At 36.6% G+C, this 19,249-nt stretch overlaps 1 long non-coding RNA gene across 1 annotated transcript in view; it reads right to left on the bottom strand.

Annotated features, from left to right (window-relative positions):
* The window catches only part of LOC129737371 (uncharacterized), a 317,075-nt gene that overhangs the window by 287,548 nt on the left and 10,278 nt on the right, over nucleotides 1-19,249 (bottom strand). Inside the window, exon 2 of the long non-coding RNA XR_008735143.1 lies at nucleotides 10,490-10,596. This is a non-coding gene — a long non-coding RNA (uncharacterized LOC129737371). The remainder of the gene's footprint in view (nucleotides 1-10,489; nucleotides 10,597-19,249) is intronic.

The following is a 19,249-nucleotide window of genomic DNA, read 5'->3' as shown; positions in this document are numbered from 1 at the left end:
GCTATTATAGCATCTTGCAAGGAAAAAAAGACATTAAAAACTAGAACTAGAAAGAACAGAACATCTTGGGAGAGAGGAAGAAAACTAATAATTTAATATGCCTGTAAATAAGTCTAAAAAATACATACAGCTGTGAATATTATGTACACCATGCTAATGGTACCAATAATTCCACACTGCATGGCAGAGGAGTAAGAGATTTCCAGGCCTGATTCATGATCATTTTACCCAACTGCATGCATACTTCCAACCATAGATCCTGCAGTTAATTCCAGCATTTACCCTCCTACTTTTATTTGATCTCTACAAAACAAAAGTGTTCATTACGGAAACATCAGAAAGTTTCTTTTTTTTTTTTAATGTTGCATATAGACTGAATTTCTTTCACAAGTTTCTGAACTATCAGGCTTATGACCACTTTTACCGCATGATCCACATGAATCAAGTTTGTCATATATTTCAGGACAAAAGTGAAAACTAGACAACAATTCATGAAACATGCTGGAAAGACTATTTGACAAGAATTCAGTTAGCAAATCTCTGAAATTCTATTGAAGTGAAAACAAACAAGTGACAAATACCAATACAATTCATTTTTACCGAATATTGCTTCAATTAAAACTTTCCTTGCAAAGGTAGCACGTTGGTGTTTAACTGCTTGTCAGCTAACAGCAGGTTTTCACTTATGGAATAACATCTTCACCATTAGAATTGTTTGTATTTTAGAACTTGTATAATTTTCTGGTGTATTCTGAAGTTAGTTCAAATGCAGAGAATTTCTGAAATGGAGATGTCTGCACTTATATCTGCATTGAAAGAGATTTTTCCATCTCCAAAGCTAATATTCAGCAGAAGACTAGAGAATATCAAAGCATGAAAATATTCTACATTTATGCCTTCTCAGCTTACACTGGTTTCCCCAAGTTCACTGCGATCCGTAGTATAGAAATACCTTCTGAAAAATACTGGATGTTTGCCATATAAGCTAACTGGACCATAGCAATGACTATTCAAGTTCTGTTAGCTAAAAAAAAAAAAAAAAAAAAAAAAAAAAAAAAAATCAGTCAATGTAAACCAAAAGAAAAAAATAATTTCCTTTTAAGCAGAAGGAGAGCCAGATACAGGGCAGCTCATATCTCAAAAAACCTGTACTCTAAGGTACAGAATACACACAAAGCATATGTTAACACCATATGAACAACGCCAAGTAGTATAGCCTGATAGCAAACAACTACCTCACTTCAGAGCTCACAGCTCTCTCCACTTTTTAGATAAAGGGGTCTGGTCATGACTAATATCACTTCCTAAGCATAATTTTTTTTTCAAATTGGTGAGAGACTTGGACAGGGAAAGATAGGGCCTGCCAGCTAACCAAATTCAGGAAAATGCCTGAGGACAGCAAAGGGGCTTTGAACCCCATGGCACACTGACTCATCATCAACAGGCAAACAGTGCAAGGACAAAAGTAAATACATGGAATTACTTCCCTTGGCAAGGAAAAGAGTTTATTCAGAAGTGCTAAAGAGTTTTTTTACAGGGAGGCCAAGAGTTAAGCTGATTTGGCAATTTTTTTTCGGAGTGAAACAGCTGTCATATAGAATCTCTAAGCCTGAACAGACTCTGATCAGTGTTTTCAGGAACTCAGTCTTGCCATTTATTTCATGGAAGCCTTTGCCAGAGGAAAAAAAAAAAAAAGTCAGATGGCAATAGAAGACAAGGTTAGAGTATGTAGAAAGATTTCATATCGTTAAATTGGTTAGGTTCAATGGATTGAATCTTAAAATACTTCAGTTGTCAAGAAATCTAGTTATAAGCTCTGAGAATCCATGGTAGACAAATGAAGTTCCAGGAAAGTAAAAAAATGGGAAATGCAGAGCTGATCTTCCAAAAGGGAACTTCGGGTTGTCATTGTGCACCTTAATTTCAGCTCTTAAAAAACTCCAAAAAACAAACCAAAACAAAAAATGACCACCACCACCACCAAAACAAACCAGCCAACCCACTACAATCAACAAACTCCCGAAGATAAAAAGCAATTACATAGCAAGTAAAATTCATTTTTTCAAAAACAAACCAAGTTAAACTAATTAATTTCCCTCTATCACAGGGCAGAAGATCTTCTAGATATTAGGTAAATATAAAGTTTCCTGTATTTTGTAGGAGGTTTTTTGATAGCATTTCATGTGACAGTCCTAAACAAGCTTGGAAATCAGATGAAGATAAAACTATTGCATGGTAAGAGAGAAAATGGTAAGAGAGCAATCCCACTCAGAGAACAGTTATGAGTGACTACCTGTCAAGAACACACCAGGAAGGCTTCACCAAGGTCTGTTCAGTAATTTTTCAGATCATGTGGATGATAAGGACTGTTCTTATCAAAGATACAGCTGATACAAAGCTAGGGACTAGAGTCATCCTGTAAAACAGGTTCAGAACTCAAAGTGAGAGTATGACATGTTAAAAAGTGCTTGTGCTCTATAGGTTATAAATATTGCTAAGCTAAAGGAATGATGTAAAGACAGAAATAACCAACAACCACTAATACAGAAAGAGAAGGCGGTTAGGCAGCAGGTCTAAGCAGCAAGACTGTAAGTCTTGCTTAGACTTAGACTGTAGGTCTGTCACAAGCTGAACGTAAGACGACAGAGCAATGCTGCTGCATGAAAGGCAAGTATCATACTACAGCGTGTGAAGAGAAGACAGGAGAACCCTTCCATTCTATACAGATTAGTAAAGTCTCAACTGGAGAACTCTAGAACAACATTTAGGTGCCACACAAAGAAACATGTGGGCTAATGAAAGTTTCAAGAAACTGGCCTCTGTTCTGTGGAAAGAAGTTAAGACAGTTTATATCACATTACAACAATTAAGCAAAAGCATTTACTCCAAGCTATATTTCTGTCAGCTTTTGCTGAAAAACCTCATCTTAGCGAAGAACTTCCTGCAGTCATTTCTTACTTATAGTGAACATTGCTAGCATTATTACTAACTAAAATATATGTGTTTCTTATTAAAGTACAGAAGCCAGGGCACAAAACATTACTGTCTTGCACTGAGGAGCCAACTCAACGTAGTGCTGGTTTACTAGATCAGTGATTATGTTATACAGCCTATACCTGGGCCAGCTATTAATACATTCCTTTACCTCAGGATGAAAATCCTTCACTATGAAAGACAGAAATGCTGACTTTTTTAAATTAAATTATTTTTAAATGTGAAAAAAAAATATTCATTCTTATTTTGACTAAATTCCACAGCAGAATGAGAAGGTGTTGCATATAAGCACTTCACTGCTTGCAAACCCTAATGACACGTTGATTAACACAGCAGTTGATAGTAAGGGAGCCAAGCAACCTCAACGGGCCATACACAGCAACACTGTGACTTATGACTTCAGATTTTTAAATTGACCTCTCCAGCATGATATGATAAATCAACACACAAGTCATTAAATGGTTCATTATCCCAGTAATATGATTAATTCTCTCTGCCAGGAAACACAAGAGGTGATGGGCATCTTCTACTCGTAACTATGACTGTCCATCAATGTAACAGACTAAGTGTATGAGGGAGTTCAGTTTGGTGTAGAGGTCAATAGGATGCTTCACGTGGCAATTTTTCTTCTGCAAGGCTTGACCTCTTAGCAGGAAAAAAAAAAATCCTGCTGTGTAGACAGCTTTTAAAGATAAAACAATTGTCAAGTTAAAAAATAAGAGCCATGACAGAAGAAAAAGAAACACGGCTCACAGGTGCCTAGCAAGCTATTTTCACACATTTAGTCAACAGGCTTGAGTTAGATTCTTTCTTTCTTTGGAAAGCAAAACTTAGATGTAGTTTAAAAATGCAAATAATTCTGGTGTTATCTGAACATGGTCACTTAGACATGCTTGCCTTTAGTCACCACAATTGCTTAGTCACCATGAAGTTTGGCACAATCGACAGTTTGTGCTTAGAAAAGGCCAAAACCTAAAAATCACGGCAATAGGCTACAGATCGAGTAAGCTATAACTGGCAGCTTTACATGTCCGAGCTGACACGTAGTGTGTCTGTTCTCTGTAGTCTAACGTGCGCTACCAGTTCCTAAGTACTCATTATAGTTACCACTTAATCAAGAAAGTGTCTGCAATTACTAGTAAGCTAATAGTTTTAAATGTTTCCCTAAGCAATTGTTTACTGTAATAGGAGTACATTAAACATTTTTCTAAATAAAAACATGTATATAAAAGTTAACTGACTCAAGGAAAAAGTAATACAACCCTACATACAGACTACAAAGAGGAAAAATCCATTATTTGAAGTATACAGAGAATAGTGCCCAACTGGGCATAGAATAGCTGCTCTACCATGACAGAACCAAGTATCACTTTTTTACTATGCATTCATAATTCAGATTGTCTGCAAGGTCCAGACAGCTATAGCAATACCACCGTACAGTATATTTATTAGTGAAAAAAGCAGATATTTTACTAGAAGTCATTTATCTTATAAAAACTTGTACTACCATATTGCTAAGCATAAGGTAATTTCTTATATTCAGTTACTGTGACATCAGAGTATGTGTGTGTACGTGCATATATTTAAATTTTCATTTATGCTATATGTGTACACACGCATATATATTCTTCCCCTTTTTGAGTGAAAAATTTGAATTCATATATACTTGTCAAGAGCCAACAGTTATATTTAACTTTGTTAGTATGTCTGAATGAGAATTACTAGATACATAAAAAAATAAGTCTGTCATCGCTGTGTTATGCTGAAGATCATGGAAGATCCCTGTAAAGATAAAAGGTTTTGGAAAAAAAAAACCTCTGGCCTAAACCAATGAAAAGTAGAAAAAAGTGTATTATCATTAATTCACAGAAACAATGAATAGAAGCAAGTGTGCATCCCTACCTCTAGTAACTCACAATATATCAACATATATTACATAATTAAAAAAAAACCACACTGGTCTGCACAAAGATCATGTCTTTAACTGTAAACACAGTAGCTCAAGGTTTATGTTGAAAACTGAAGGATTCTTACATTCCTTTCCAAGATTATATTTCCAACCAAAGTTTGATTTTGTTAAGTTTTTTCTGGTGTCTGAAAAACAGTTACAAACATCAAAAATACAAACACTTATTATATGGCACTTACAGGAGATGGGAAAGATGAGGTTTTCCTAAAGATACCAGAGAATTGTGCAAAACCATAGCAAGAGCCAGGATTTGGGTTAATTCTATGTGCAGGATAAGTCCAAATGTTGCACCAGAACCTTTGGCTGGGATTATCCACACAAAATTTGATACAGCAAGATGCAAAGGATACTTATGCAAATTATTGCATGACCATGATGGTCCTCATATAAATTATTTAATATAGTTACAGCAGGAAGCAGACCTCTTCCTCAAAGTCAAAACATTACAAATTAACAGACTACAAACATTCCATAGAAAACACCACTTAAATCTGGTCTTCAGCATCCCTGTAATTACAGGCTAGAGATGAGAGAATTCAGGCACAATTTAAAAAAAATATTAATGTGCTTCTAAAGAGGATCCAATTCTTTGAAAACTTAAAGTCCAGGCATTTTCACTAATGCCAGCTGCACTTACAGATTTTGAGAAATCTGTTACATGGATTTCTAGGTATCTATTATGGACCTCTCAAGAGGTGTTGTATAAACTGGCCAGAGCAACATGATGGCATGCTTGAATTAACTGGCAAATGCAAGTAGATTGGATGGTTTGGCTTTGAGGCTTAATGGAATTTCAGCTCTTACTGCCCAGAAAGTCTTCACAAATATCTGTTCCTAGGACACAGAATTGCATAACGAGACCAGAATCTGGCTAGACCCTCCGGGAGTTCAGAAACATGCAGAAGTTCACAAACTCACCCACTGATTGAAATATGACATGGCCCAGTTTGAAGCACTCAGTTGAAAGCACCTTGACTTAAAATAAGTAGATTTTGGCAAGTGTTGCCTGCAGTAAATGTGATAGAAGCTCTTTTCTGATACTGACAAGTACAAGAGTAACACACTCCCTGTGGCTTCCCAAGGAGGTGAATGGCATGGGGTGCTGTACATTTACGAGGTAGCAGATAGACACCATTTGTACACTGTTCATTCATCATGTTGATTAATAAGAACACAACCTGATGTTCAAGCTTCCACTCCATTTTCTAACCAGTTAATGGATGGAGATCTCCATTCAACATCAAAGTTCTCTGGCTAGCCAGCAACACTCTAGATTTATCACTGTTTACATCAAGATAATTTATTTTTCTTAATTTGCTTTAAGTTTCTTAGTTGGTAGAGCACACAAATAGAGCATGTGTGGGAGGCAGCAGAAAGATTCTTTGCTGTTTCAAGTTATTGATTCCAAATAAGTGTTGCTCAAAATGATTCAGTCTCAAAATCATGCATTATTTTGAATGGCTGACAAAGTTCTCTATAGAAAGAGGTAATTCAGAAATTAAAAAACTTGGAAAAATATTTTGTTTGCTTAAATTTGTGGAGAAAACTACTAAACAAAAAATAATGTCATGTTGTTAAAGTAACAGAAATTTCTGTTTGTGTGGAATACACAAAGGAAAGGGGCTGAGGAAATAATGAAAAAGAAAAGAAGAAAATGTAATGTGTGGGCCTAAAACCATTTCCCTTTAATCCAGGGATATTCCTGTCATTTGCTACTGGTAGCAGAAGGTAACAATTCCCCTGCCTTTCTGTTTGTTTAGGGGCGTGGAGGTATTTGTATACAGGAAATTCTATTCCAAAGCTATTTTCTGATGCAAGTTACATTGAAGAAATCACTATATGTCGCTGAAAAGTTTTGATTCTCATCAGCCTGCATTTCTGATTAGGTCTGCTGGGCTTATTTTGTCACAGCTCCTGACCAGCTGTCCTGTAAGGATGTGATACAGGAACCCGGCCTGTGTTTAGTCGGCTGAAAGCAGGAGTCCTTTGCAGTCCTGTAAGTGCACATGCGTACACATACACAAAATCCATGCTGTCCAACAGGCCTTAACAGCAATTAAGACTACAAAAGCCAAACAAAATTGTTTAACTTTTACTTCAGCAAGTACAGTCTTGCAGAGGCTGAGTGAACAACGATCAGTAGTTGCATGACATTTTACCTTAATTCTGATCCTTTTTCCCCCCATTTGACTTCAGCCATGCAGCATTCAAGCCTGTAACAGCACCCCTTGTGATATTTGTTCACCGCTATAGCAATATGTCAGAGCACTCTGTATCATTTAAAAACCTAATGAAGCTCTAACATTATTGCTAGTTGGACTGTTCACAAAATTCTACAATGGTAATTCATTTTGTTTCCATTACAGTATTTTCTCTTCCACATTAATCTTATGCATCATACTGATGGAAGTGCTTTCATGTAAGCTAATGTCTGTCATTTGCATCCTTAGAGGTTGAATGTTCCTTATTTAGGAGTCACTACTTCTCCCTGTGTATTTTATTTTATACCCTTTAAAAGCTGTCAAGGCATGAAACCAAAGTAGTTATGGCAACAGGAAAACTTTCCCATATCTCCCAACCAACAACTCTCTTACAAAAACTGGTCCTCCTCTTTTCTTCACTGCAACACAGTACTGTCACCATTATGAGTAATAAACAATACCTTACTATTGTACAGGAAGAAAAGCTCTTCATACAAGTTAAAGCCTGGTCTACACACAGATTTTGGTCCACTGTGACTTATATATAAATGAGAATAAGGAAAACTTTAAGCCCTGATACAAGGTTATCTTCACAATCTAGCACCAGTGGAAAGAGAGAAGAATGTCTAGAGCCTGCATGCAAATATGTTTATAGCTGTCATCACATCCACAGGGTGATAGTGCTACCTAAGGATGGATGAGATGTACCTTAACCACGTTTTTCAGTAATAACACAAAGCATAGCTACACAGAACCTTTTGTTCCTTTTAATTATAAGCACAGCTGCTACTAGAACAAACATGCAAAAGTAATTTCTGCATTCATCCTGACACAGTCATCTTCAACCAACACAGAAATATGGTGACTTTCTACTGTCCTAGATTAGAGCCGGTTTCAGAGAGGTTTGTACAGTAATACTTGCTCCTTCAAAAATGGATTTCTGTCAAGTTTCTTTCTTGTATACTTGTATTAGTGTGCATTGTAGAGAAGATAATTTTGGAAGGTATCAGTGGTAGTGCAAAACTGAATCTGAAAGCAAAGGAACATTTTACTACTAGCAATATTTAGAGAGGAAGGGAAGAAGCTCTTTTTGTCTGTTATTTTAAAAATAAACTTGGTCCAAACTATTTAAGTGAAGAAATTGTCTTAAACCATTTCAAAAGAAAATTTCTTAAGGTTCACAAAACAGTTTTGTGATTATATATATGTATTACTTCATATGTACTACTTAAAAGTAAGTACACACTACTTGAAAGGCCTTAGTTACTAGTAGCCATTAAATATAAACAAAACCACACATATTCAAAATAAGAATAAATTATTTTTTCAGGTTTAAAAATAATTTAACCTAATAAGGCCAGCATTTCTGTCTTTCATAGTGAGGGAGAGGCCCAATCTTCTATAGCCTGTATTTTACTACTTCTTTTCTGTGACATAAACCAGCGCAAAAATATTACAGCAGGAGTTAAGGTAAATGCAGCAGCTTGTTGCACTTAAAAGTTTGTTTTCCATAGAGGAAGAACTACTAGTTCTACTATTCATCCATCCATCTATCTATCCCATCAGAAAGAGCACTGAGCCATGCAATGACTATCTCAGATATTTTTTTTCTTAAATTAAGCACATTCATACTGTCAATACATGCAGAACTTCCAACAAAGGCGTGAGCACATGTACACACATGGGCACATTCAGCTGGAAAAAATCTCTGCAGTTTAGAACTCAGAAGTTATGAGATTGTCTGGGTCCTATTATGCAAACATGTGCTCTTGCTTTACCTTCTGGGCTGCTGCACAGCATTTTTTTCCTACATTTCCCCAAATACAATGCCTAATCGTTGCTAAACAGACAGGTTTGAATGAACTTAAAACCTGAGTTGAGTGGAATCTAACACAGGGTGATCATGACCTTGAAAGTCACAACCCCTAGGGTTTTTATGGCTTCGTGAGCTGATAAACCTGGGTCCAGAATTACAGCATTTCAGGGGAAGGATTTGCATTCTTGTCATCTTTGGCAAATCCACAATGATTAGTGATTTTATCCTGTCCAAATTAAGCCATATTTAACAGGTTTCATGATATACTATTTAGTAGTTTATCCAAAACGAGTAGGATGTTAAGGAAGCTTTGACAATTTTAAGCAATTGTTAGTTTTGCTTCATATAAAAGTTTATATAAATAAGCATATACACAGTTTACATAAAAACTTCAGGGGGGGAAAAAAACAACAACAAAGTTCAGGGCAAGCAAAACACATTCACTTATGCTTGGATGAACACTCCTGGAATACTGCTAGAATCCTGATCATTTTGTAAAAAAATATGAACAATCTTCAGCTGATGATGGTCTCAGCTGACATGCAAATTCCTGGGAACAAATAGGCTTTTGTGATAAAAAAAGCACTGTGTGTTAGGGTAGCATTCATCTAGATAATGATTTAGTCACAAATGACCATGTTATCATGAAGATTTACAATGAAATTCTGACCTCTCTGCACTAAATAGCAGAACTATTATCCTCATTGGGACCAGCTCACTTCATTCTGACAAATATGCGCTTGATGAAAGGGTGCGCAGCTACCCAACAGAACAACCGCTGGCCCTTAAGAAGAGCTCAGGAACAGCAGTTATAGTTATAGCTACTTTAATTCTTCTGGAGGAGAGCTAGCTCTTCAGTGAGCATTACGAGACATCTTTTTGGGGAATAGTGATTACAGAGAAGTGGAAGGATTTCTTGAGGGAAGCACAAGGATACAAACACAACTCTAACAAAGCAAGATAAAGTTCTTTTTCCCTCTCTCCAGAAACTCACAGAGCAGTAAAATAAGCAATATAGATATAACCCATTTTTATTCTATCATGAACTCGTGCAAGGACCATCTCTGACCAAGGATATTTGTGTAACTTCATTGCTAAAAACTGAAAAGATGCCCACGTTTCCTTACTTCTCTAAGACACACTACAATGCCTTTCTTGACTTTTTTATTCTCCTGATTGATTACACTTCCAGGAGAGTTGGTTTTTTTTGTTTTTGTTGTTCTCCAGAAAACTAAAGCAAATACAGTCTTTCCCACAGACACACCACAGGACTTTTATAAGCTGCTTATGCAAATGACTGCTTAACTGGAGATGGTTCTACACACGACACTAGCATCAATTATAAATTGGGATGCACAGAAGTAAGACGCAATAGGAAACCTTCTGCTTCTGTTTTCACAACATGCAGTTTAAACTTTCGATTGGCCTCTAATTCAGTAGACAAATAATCTTATAGCCAAACTGTCTCAACAAAACATACATTATTGGTACTGCTGCTGCTCAACTCACCTTTTTTCTGGGAGATTTGCTTTATACTTCAGGATTGGCTCCATGAAGGAAATCAAATCCATCCCTTCTGCAGTTTCAAGCATACTATTCTGAACTAAAATTTTCATCTGTAGAGGGGGGGAGGGGGAAGAATAAAAAATAAAGGGGCAGGGATTCTCAGAAACTTTCTACTTGACATAAACAAGCATAAGCATTTGTGTTACACAGAAAGATACCTCCCATAAACCAGCCTTCAAACACTGACTAGTCAGCAGGTGGATTGAACCTTCTTCTCTGCAATGCCTGGGTGGGGACCAATTGCCTCATTAGCTTCTTACTTGTGTCCAGGTGTAAAGCAATGAGGAACCTTCCTTGTCGTTCACATATACACAGTTCTGTTTTACAAAGTTAGGTTACCCTTGCTTTCTGAAGGTTGTTTTTAATTACCCACTTACATAGAGCCTTTCCTTGGGAAAAGGGAGGAAAGTTTGGGTTTGGGTTTGGTTGACTGGGGGTGTTTTCTTTACCTCTTCTGGGGAAATTCACTTGTTCTTAAGATAACAAAGTTCAAACTTGCAAAGACAAGGTCCTCCATTCCAGCAAGCTGACTTGGCAAAGTTAACTTGTGTATATTCTCATGCTTGAGAACAATCAAATACCCAAGTGAGAGACTATAAGAAGTGTTCAGCATCATGCAGGATCCAGCCTTGAATATAGATAAATAAATTAATTAATTAAATAAATAAATAAATAAAAGCGAGGAGTTTCCCAAGCGTTTCATTGCTTTGGTTGGCTTTTTTCTATCTTGTCATATACTATACTATTTTATGCCTTGGATTTTATGTCAACTACACTTTGCACTTCATATTTTTGAAAATAAGCATATCCTGTGAGGTTTTAATTTTAGATGTCAGTACATTCTAAACAGTCCTGCACTGAATTCAACTTTATCCCATCTCAGTAAATGTTCCCTAGGAATTAAATGGAAGTGACAGCATCAGCATTGGTTGTAGATGATGTATTTGGAACCAAATTACATAAACTAGTATTATGTATAATTAATAGATGTCCAAACAGAGAGATCTGACTTTCTAGATTGAATTATAGAAAAAGTGCCTTATGGCATATCTTTGCAAATCTGTTTTCCTACGACTGGGAAAAATTTACATCTAAACCCAATGAAATATGACATATTCCTCCAGAACAGAGATATTTCTGAAACTAAACTGCATTAAGTAAAAAAAATTAGCATAGGATTAACATTTGTTAAGGAGTCCTAATATGCAAAATTATGTTATTGAAATTGAAAGCAGTTGGGTTTGTCTCTTGACATGGTGCTAGTGGTGGAGAACCTCAGAGGGACTGATGTTCCAGCCCCAACAACTAACCAGGATTCAGTAATAACTAACTAATAAGTAACCAGGATTACTTATTAGAAATAGTAAGTAGTGTAAGAATCAGTAGTAAATCTCTTGGAAGAGATTTTTCCCTCAGTCCTTCCAGACAGAGTTTGAGCCATTTCTTTCAGACTTCTAGTATATGAGATATATCTTTTTTTAGTGAGACTCAGGAAGGGGGGAAAAAAGAAGGAAAAAAAAAGGGGGGGTGGGGGGAATAATCTTCATAAACCATCAAGTATGAGGAAAAAGACAAAAGCTGGGATTAACGAGTCACAAATGGCTCAAGTTCAAAATCTCCTGATTTTTTGCTATAACCTAGCAAATTTTTTACGTTTTCCTAATGATGTATTTTCTTTGCCAAATGCAAACTTTTAACTAAAACAAGAAGGGAGAACAAGTACACTTTTATTCAAAATCATATAATAGTTAAATGAGAAGAAAAACATTTCTGAAGTTTCGGATTTTGACATTGAACATTTAGTTATACTTACTATCAATTTTAATGCTGACAGATACTGAACTTCCCTAGCCAGGTGATTTCTACCAATACAACTGTCTTTTCTGATCAGAATATATTGTCCTGCATATCTTTTCACTAAATATTGGCAAGTACCAAATGCACAATGAATAATTTCACAAAACACCTTTCAAAAATGTTGAGGCTCAAAGTGATCCAATACTGAATTCCAGAGGTCTGGAGGGTTTTAACCCAATTTACAACACCGCAATGTAAGAAACAGAAAATTGGTCAACTACATGCGAAGAAAACAAAAAAGAACAAGTTATATCAGTTACTTTTAATAGTGTTTTAACTTGAAACCTATTGTTTTCCAAACTACTCACTAAACTGGAAACATCTCATAACCTCACAGAAGCAATTTCCAAGTGCAACCATTCAGCATACAAAACAATTTAGTGTTACCATAGCAACATATTCACATTTCTAGACTTCTGTGTTTATTTTAACAGTGAATCTTAACACTGCATGAGTGTATGTTCACACAAACACACAGTGGTGGAGTAACATCACTCTCCCAGAAGCCAACAGAGAGATTCAGTACTTAAAGCAGAGTTTGGCAGGTGAAAAATTCCACCTGCTAGCACATGTCAGTAGTGTATTTAGTATACATGTGTACAAACCACAGACTGAGACAACTTAACCTTATTCTGGTTTCTAGGTGCTACCTGATAAAACAGCAATAATAACCAATGCACTGATTGCTATGTATACACATGCTTGCAGTATGTTTGCATTTGAGCATAAGTTCTGGTGTAAGCTGGAGAAGCAATGATTTGAAGGTTATCATCTCACGTAAGAGCGAACATAGCTATCTTTAGAAGGAAATTGCTTAGAGCCAGTCATGTATGTTTATGTTTTGTCCTTGCTCAGATGCAGGTTTTGTAAGCTGTTAGAGGACGTTTTATACCAGAGTGCCTTCTAGTGGCTAAGGAGCTAGAAACATCAGCTTGAAATAGAAGTCCTAGTATTTACCAAATAATTATTCAGTAAATGAATCAATAGTTATAGATGCCTTATCAGAAATATTTGTTGCATGTCAGAACCACAGTTTTCCGTGGTAATGCTGCTCATAAAAATAGAAACATAATTTAGGAGTGGAAAGATATCACTTACCAAACAAGTGAAAAAATAGCTAACAAATACACTGTTCATCTTTGGGTATATACTTGACCTGGATAGCAGGTTTATGGCAGGTGGTAAAAGTTAGCAATATCATAGTTGATTTCATTGAACAATTCCATTAGCAGTATTTATCAGAATGATTTTTAACCATACCAGCCACACATCAAAAGTTTATGTGATATTGAACCATTAAAAAAAGACACAGAAGTTTATACTTGGATCTGCTTAACAGTTTTTGGCCAGCCACCTGTCACCACAGTAACTCAACATCTAAGAGAGCAACGCTGCATCAGGGCCAACCGCACAATTTGCTTTTTTAGATCAGGAAATAAGATCTCGCTGGTGAGTTACACATACAATAATAGCCAATCCATGTTATCTAAATATCCATCTAAACTCTGCTTCATGTAGGTCTGTCCTAGGAAAAGGAAGTATGAAGTAGCGAACTGATATTGTTGGCTCCCACCCAGAAACCCAGTGTAGGGGAGCTAATGACTGCAAAGGGAATAACTACAGACCACTGTCTCAGGCTGTAGTTTGTAACCAAGTCCAGGCTGTAATACTTTGATCAGACTACAGAATGATATTGAGAATCAGACCAGCACAGAAAAAAAGGCCCAAAAAGTACTTTTGTAACAACTTTCTCAGGTATATCAAGTGCTATTAAACTTGTAATCAAGTCCTTTGGCATTTACAAAAGTAAATATTACAAACAAAACAGTCACAACTGGAAATTCTCTGAGATATAAAACTGTCTGAAAAAGTGGAAAAGAAATGGTCAGATTGTTCAGGGATTGTTGCATTTTTCTAAGCCTACCAACCTTATTTGTAAAGTGTTTTGCAGAGGCTTTGCATTAAGATGTGTATAAACTAGAGGCATAGATCCCTGGCTGCTGTGTTTAATATACTTTGACTAATGGCAGTAGGCTTCAGAACAACCCTCTAGCTTGAAATGTTATATGAAAAAACTGAAACTATTGGTGAGAGAAAGGATGACGGAGGGAAGGGAATTTTCTATTCAGAGAGGTTCGTGCATCTTCACCCAGCCTCTAGGCTAGGTCACCAGCACTATATTCCATTGAAGCCGCTTCTACAAATATCTTTTTATTTTCTGGAAACATAACAAACCAGTGTACAGAAGCTACTAGAAAATAGTACCACATCCAAGGAAAAGCTAAAGAGGTTATGCATTAAACTGACCCTAAATTTCTTTCAATGTTTCATACGCATTTCATAAGAGGTGCTTAATGGTTACAGAAAATCTAGGGAGAGGGCTCCGTTTGAATTCAGGTTACATTATTAAAAGAAAGACTCAAAGCCAATTACAAGTTACTTTCTATAGACGATAGATCAACAATCCATACTTTCCCAAATCACTTCAGTGACTAGCAACCCAGTTATCACACACATACCACTGATAATTATCTTATTAAAATCCAAAAGTAAATGCTGCCATTCCAACAGTCCCCAGTGAAGACTTCCCAGTTAGGCCAGCTTTATGCCAGGTATTTTATTTCTGTCACATGATTCTGTGACTAAGTTATTTACATTTTTTGAAAAACATGGCAAAACCCTCTAGTATTTTAGGGAATTGTGCATGTAGATAAAAACTTGTAATTATAAACATCAAGTGAAGCATCAGTCCTACTGGAGTGCCCTTGGGTGATCTGTAAGCAAACCCCCGAGCAGACAGAAAATGTGGGTTTTTTCCTTTTTCTCCTGGGGCTTCCACTACCAACAGTGATTTATCACACAGGTCAGGTCAGTACAGCGCGGCCTTTGCGCAGGCTCCCTCTGTCAGCAGTCGCTGCCTCAGTCATCTGCATAGTCACAGAAGAATAATTACTTTTACACCTATAAGGCTAATTCATACATGCAAAATTAAACACTGTGGAAAGTGGTATCTTATGTAAACAATGCATGTAGCATCCTACTAATTTCACTGACACTCACTGAAGGCTTTTAACCAAAGAAGTCATGTAAACGCGTTTACTGCACACATAGTTCCTTAATAGCTATCAGGGCCAAACATAAATTCTCTCTCATCAGCTCAGCATCAGTAATGGAACAGGTAGCCTGTCCCATGGCAAAGCAAGCCTTGTGGGACCTGCCCATAGACTGCTTTTCATGACTACAAAGACGACAGAACACGATATCCCAAATAAAGCATCAGAAACCAAGCGCAGTTGTCTTCTCCTTTAAAGAAATTTTCACGTTTGCAGTCTAGCTCAGCATATCTGCATTGGAAATACAAGCCAGGTCAGGTCTTCTGCTGTCTTCAGCAACAGTTGTGTGGATGGGCCTGGACCTCAGCAACATCTTGCAGGAGCTAAACTGTTGTTACCACCCTGTTCCTGCTCCACAGCTAGACCTTTCACCTCTAAAAGCACTTTCTAGTGAATTCATAAATGCAGGAGGTCTTCAGCGCGTGAATGTTCTGCATCCCTTTCTGACATATGTAGTTGTGTGTATATGACCACCCTTAATAATTTCAGGTTAGCTTTGATCAGTATACAAAACCAGGGGAAATTTCTAGCGTATGACCACACCTGCAATTCCATTCTCTCCATGAGGATGTTTTGAGGAGATGTTCATGAGCAGAATTACCTTTTAACTTCCTCACAGTGATCTATGTACTGAAGTTATATATCCCTTCTAGGTAGAGGCATGATACCAATATGAGTTTTCCATACCAGCACTTGCACCAACATTTTAGTAATAGAACAGTTCTGTAATCCTGTTTCATTTTTTCCTCTTTCTCTCAATATTGTTGTAATATGTATTGTAATATGTATTTCTTATGTCAAGGAACAGTAGCCAATATTAGTCACAGATGTAAAAGCAGTTCTTAATCAGTGAGCTTGAATGGTTGTATGGAACACAGTTGCTGAGGCAGAAGATTTCATAAAGCTTCCTGATGCAAGAGGGAAGGGCAGGAGGTCCCCTTCATAAACCTGGTAGTTATGAACTCTTGTATTCCCACCTCTTTGCTGGTCCCATATAGTTCAACAAGACACATGAGCTGTTTGTACCAAGTTCCCATTCATAAGACAGGAAACATTATTTACCACATCTAGCAGAATAGCGAGGAGAACAGATAATTCATGTTTTCAAAATATTTCAAAGTTAAAACAGGAGGATTAATATTTTTTTTCTTCTTTTCCTGCCTTCAGCTTTACTAGAAATTTATCCTTCTATGTGCTGGTTATGACTTTTAGCTTTTCCAGGAAGCTAGACTCAGAAGTTTGCCTTCTATAACCTTTCTAATCCTCTTGTGAGCCTCTACTCTCCACTAGAAACAATTGTAGTGGATCCATTCCATCCTACATCCAAACTGCCTATGGATCAGCTATTTTATAGAAATGCTAATTCCTTAATAATATATGCTGTATGTTGATTGTCAAGAGGCATTTTTGCCCCCACTCATCCATTCAGTCTTTGGTGTTGTTAGTGCTTTTCATGTCAATAAAGACATGATTTATTTTTTTTCTGGTATCAAGTCTTGAGATGGGAGTTGTTAATTTTAATAGATACGCTGCCAGCATATTCTTGAGATTTGCTTCTGTTTGACAACTTGTTTTTATATTTCATACTTACAATGGGTAAATGTAATGGTAATGTGCCAGAACAAAGCAGTATTGTGACAGTTTGAGCTCTGGCAGCAATTAGGGAGCTTGAAGAGTGTGGTAGTATTTTGGGAACATTTCATTTCAAATCCAAACATGTTTTCTGAAGATGTTTGTTTTCTGATTTATTTGGAATACATACAGAACTTTTGCTGCATCATCATTATGCTCTGTACTGCTGCTGGAGTGTTCAAAATGCCCAAAGTGCAGAAAACATCCAGTAAAAGCAGCTGTTCAGAGCTAATGTATATCTGTTAGCACAGAGACAATGCCAGCCACAGGCAACTGAACTTAAGCACTTGGAAATCAAGAGACTGACTTTCAGACATCAATGCTTTTTAAAACGGTGCATTATGGTTCTTTTGGCTACTTGGCTTTGATACTTTACTTTAGATGTGGAAGACAGCATCCTTTTATGTTGTTTGCTCACAGTCAATGCAACTTACGTTATATCAGAGGTCATGCAGACTGATGGTGTGCCATGCTGTCCTGGGAGTGATAAGAAATTGTCAGGAAGGAGGAAGAAAGAACACACTTTTCCCTAAGAGCAACACATATAGTTGGCTGGAAGAGACTCCTGCAATATACATGTAGGTGGCGGGGCAGCAAGGAGGGAGCCGGCAGCACAAGGGTAGCCTGGAAGAATCCTGGTAGACGCAGGCTATGGGTACACAAGCAGAGCTTTGAAGTGGCAGGGGGAAAAAAACTTTTTCTTAGCCACTGAAAATATGCATCAACTTGTATTTTTCCTTAAATGAGAAAAAAGGTGTTAACCAAGGATGGAAAGAAGGGTCCATACTACAAGAACACAGCAGGCAGGGGAAAATCATTGTCAAAATGATATTTTCATTCCATTTTACCAAAGTGATTTGATCTTCTTTTAATTTCCAGATAGCTTGTATTCAGCAGTGTTTTTTGAGATTGGTACGTTAATGCAAAATGTTTCCAATTTAAAAAAACAGAATTTCCTGACAATGCTCTGTAAAAAATTACTGACAAATTCTAACAAAGTTTTTCATATGCCCCATATATGTGGGTAGTACTTCTAGCTGCCTGTCATGATTAATGAGATAGCTCCCGTCAAAGACAGGAATAAGAGTCTGAATTTGTTTTTACTGAAGAAAGCAAATGAATGGTATACAGCACTAAAAAAAAAAAAAATCATAAAAAATGCAGATCTATAATTGTGGAAATATAAACAGTATTTAACCAAGTGGGAAAGTTTCAGCTAGACAGTGCATGGATTTGGCAAATGCTTTGCTAGCACAAATAAATTCTGTCTTTTCAGAGCTTCAGTGAAGAGGAACAGCATTGCTACAGCCAAAGGAAATCTCCAAAGATTCTGGACTGGGTGGCATGTGTATTTCTTACATCAGTACAGAAGGAAATGTTTTAGGTCAGTTAAAATGGAAGGAATGTAGTGTTGGCTTGCTTTACTGAATTAACTGATGAAATCCCAGCTTTGTGGTTTTGTTCTTTATCAACATCTTTTATTAAATTGCTTCAGAAATAGTCTTGCCTCTGAAATGAGCAAAAGCTCATAGTACCACAGGTAGTGGATCGATGGAATTAATATCCATTTCTGATTGCTATCAGGTAGACAGCAGTTTAGTAGAACATTTAAGCTTTAAAGAGCAAGTTTAAATCTTACTGGAGACAATTATGTCCTTCACTAAATTTAACTGAAGGAAATGGTTGTAGTACCTTTAACAGGCTCATGGTTATGTTCAGAAGTAAGATAAGTAGTGTTAGTAAAAGGTAATAATAGAGTAGCCTGGACACAAAAATACATAAGACAAATACAAATTATCTACTGTATAGGAGAGTGTTATATTAAAACAAAAAAAAAATAATTGTTCCTCTAGCTCAAACTTGAAACAGTGAGTCAGATTGTAGATTTCCGAAGGGGTAACACTTTAGTGCTACCCTTTACTACATAATAGTCATAACAATGTCTTGGTTTCTGTATTCTTACCCTAATTTTAATCATTTTTATAACAGGGAGGATTTCCAACAAACACTAGGTCCAAGGCAAAATTAGTCAAAGTTATTCAGAATTAAACTTCATTTCATTTTTCAAACTCAGAGAAGGTTAAGCCAATCTAAGCTTTTA

This window comes from Falco cherrug, chromosome 14, assembly GCF_023634085.1.
Source record: "Falco cherrug isolate bFalChe1 chromosome 14, bFalChe1.pri, whole genome shotgun sequence".
Classification (NCBI taxonomy): domain Eukaryota; kingdom Metazoa; phylum Chordata; class Aves; order Falconiformes; family Falconidae; genus Falco; species Falco cherrug.
The sequence above is the reverse complement of the archived record's forward strand: the minus strand, read 5'-3'. Positions and strand labels throughout refer to the sequence as shown.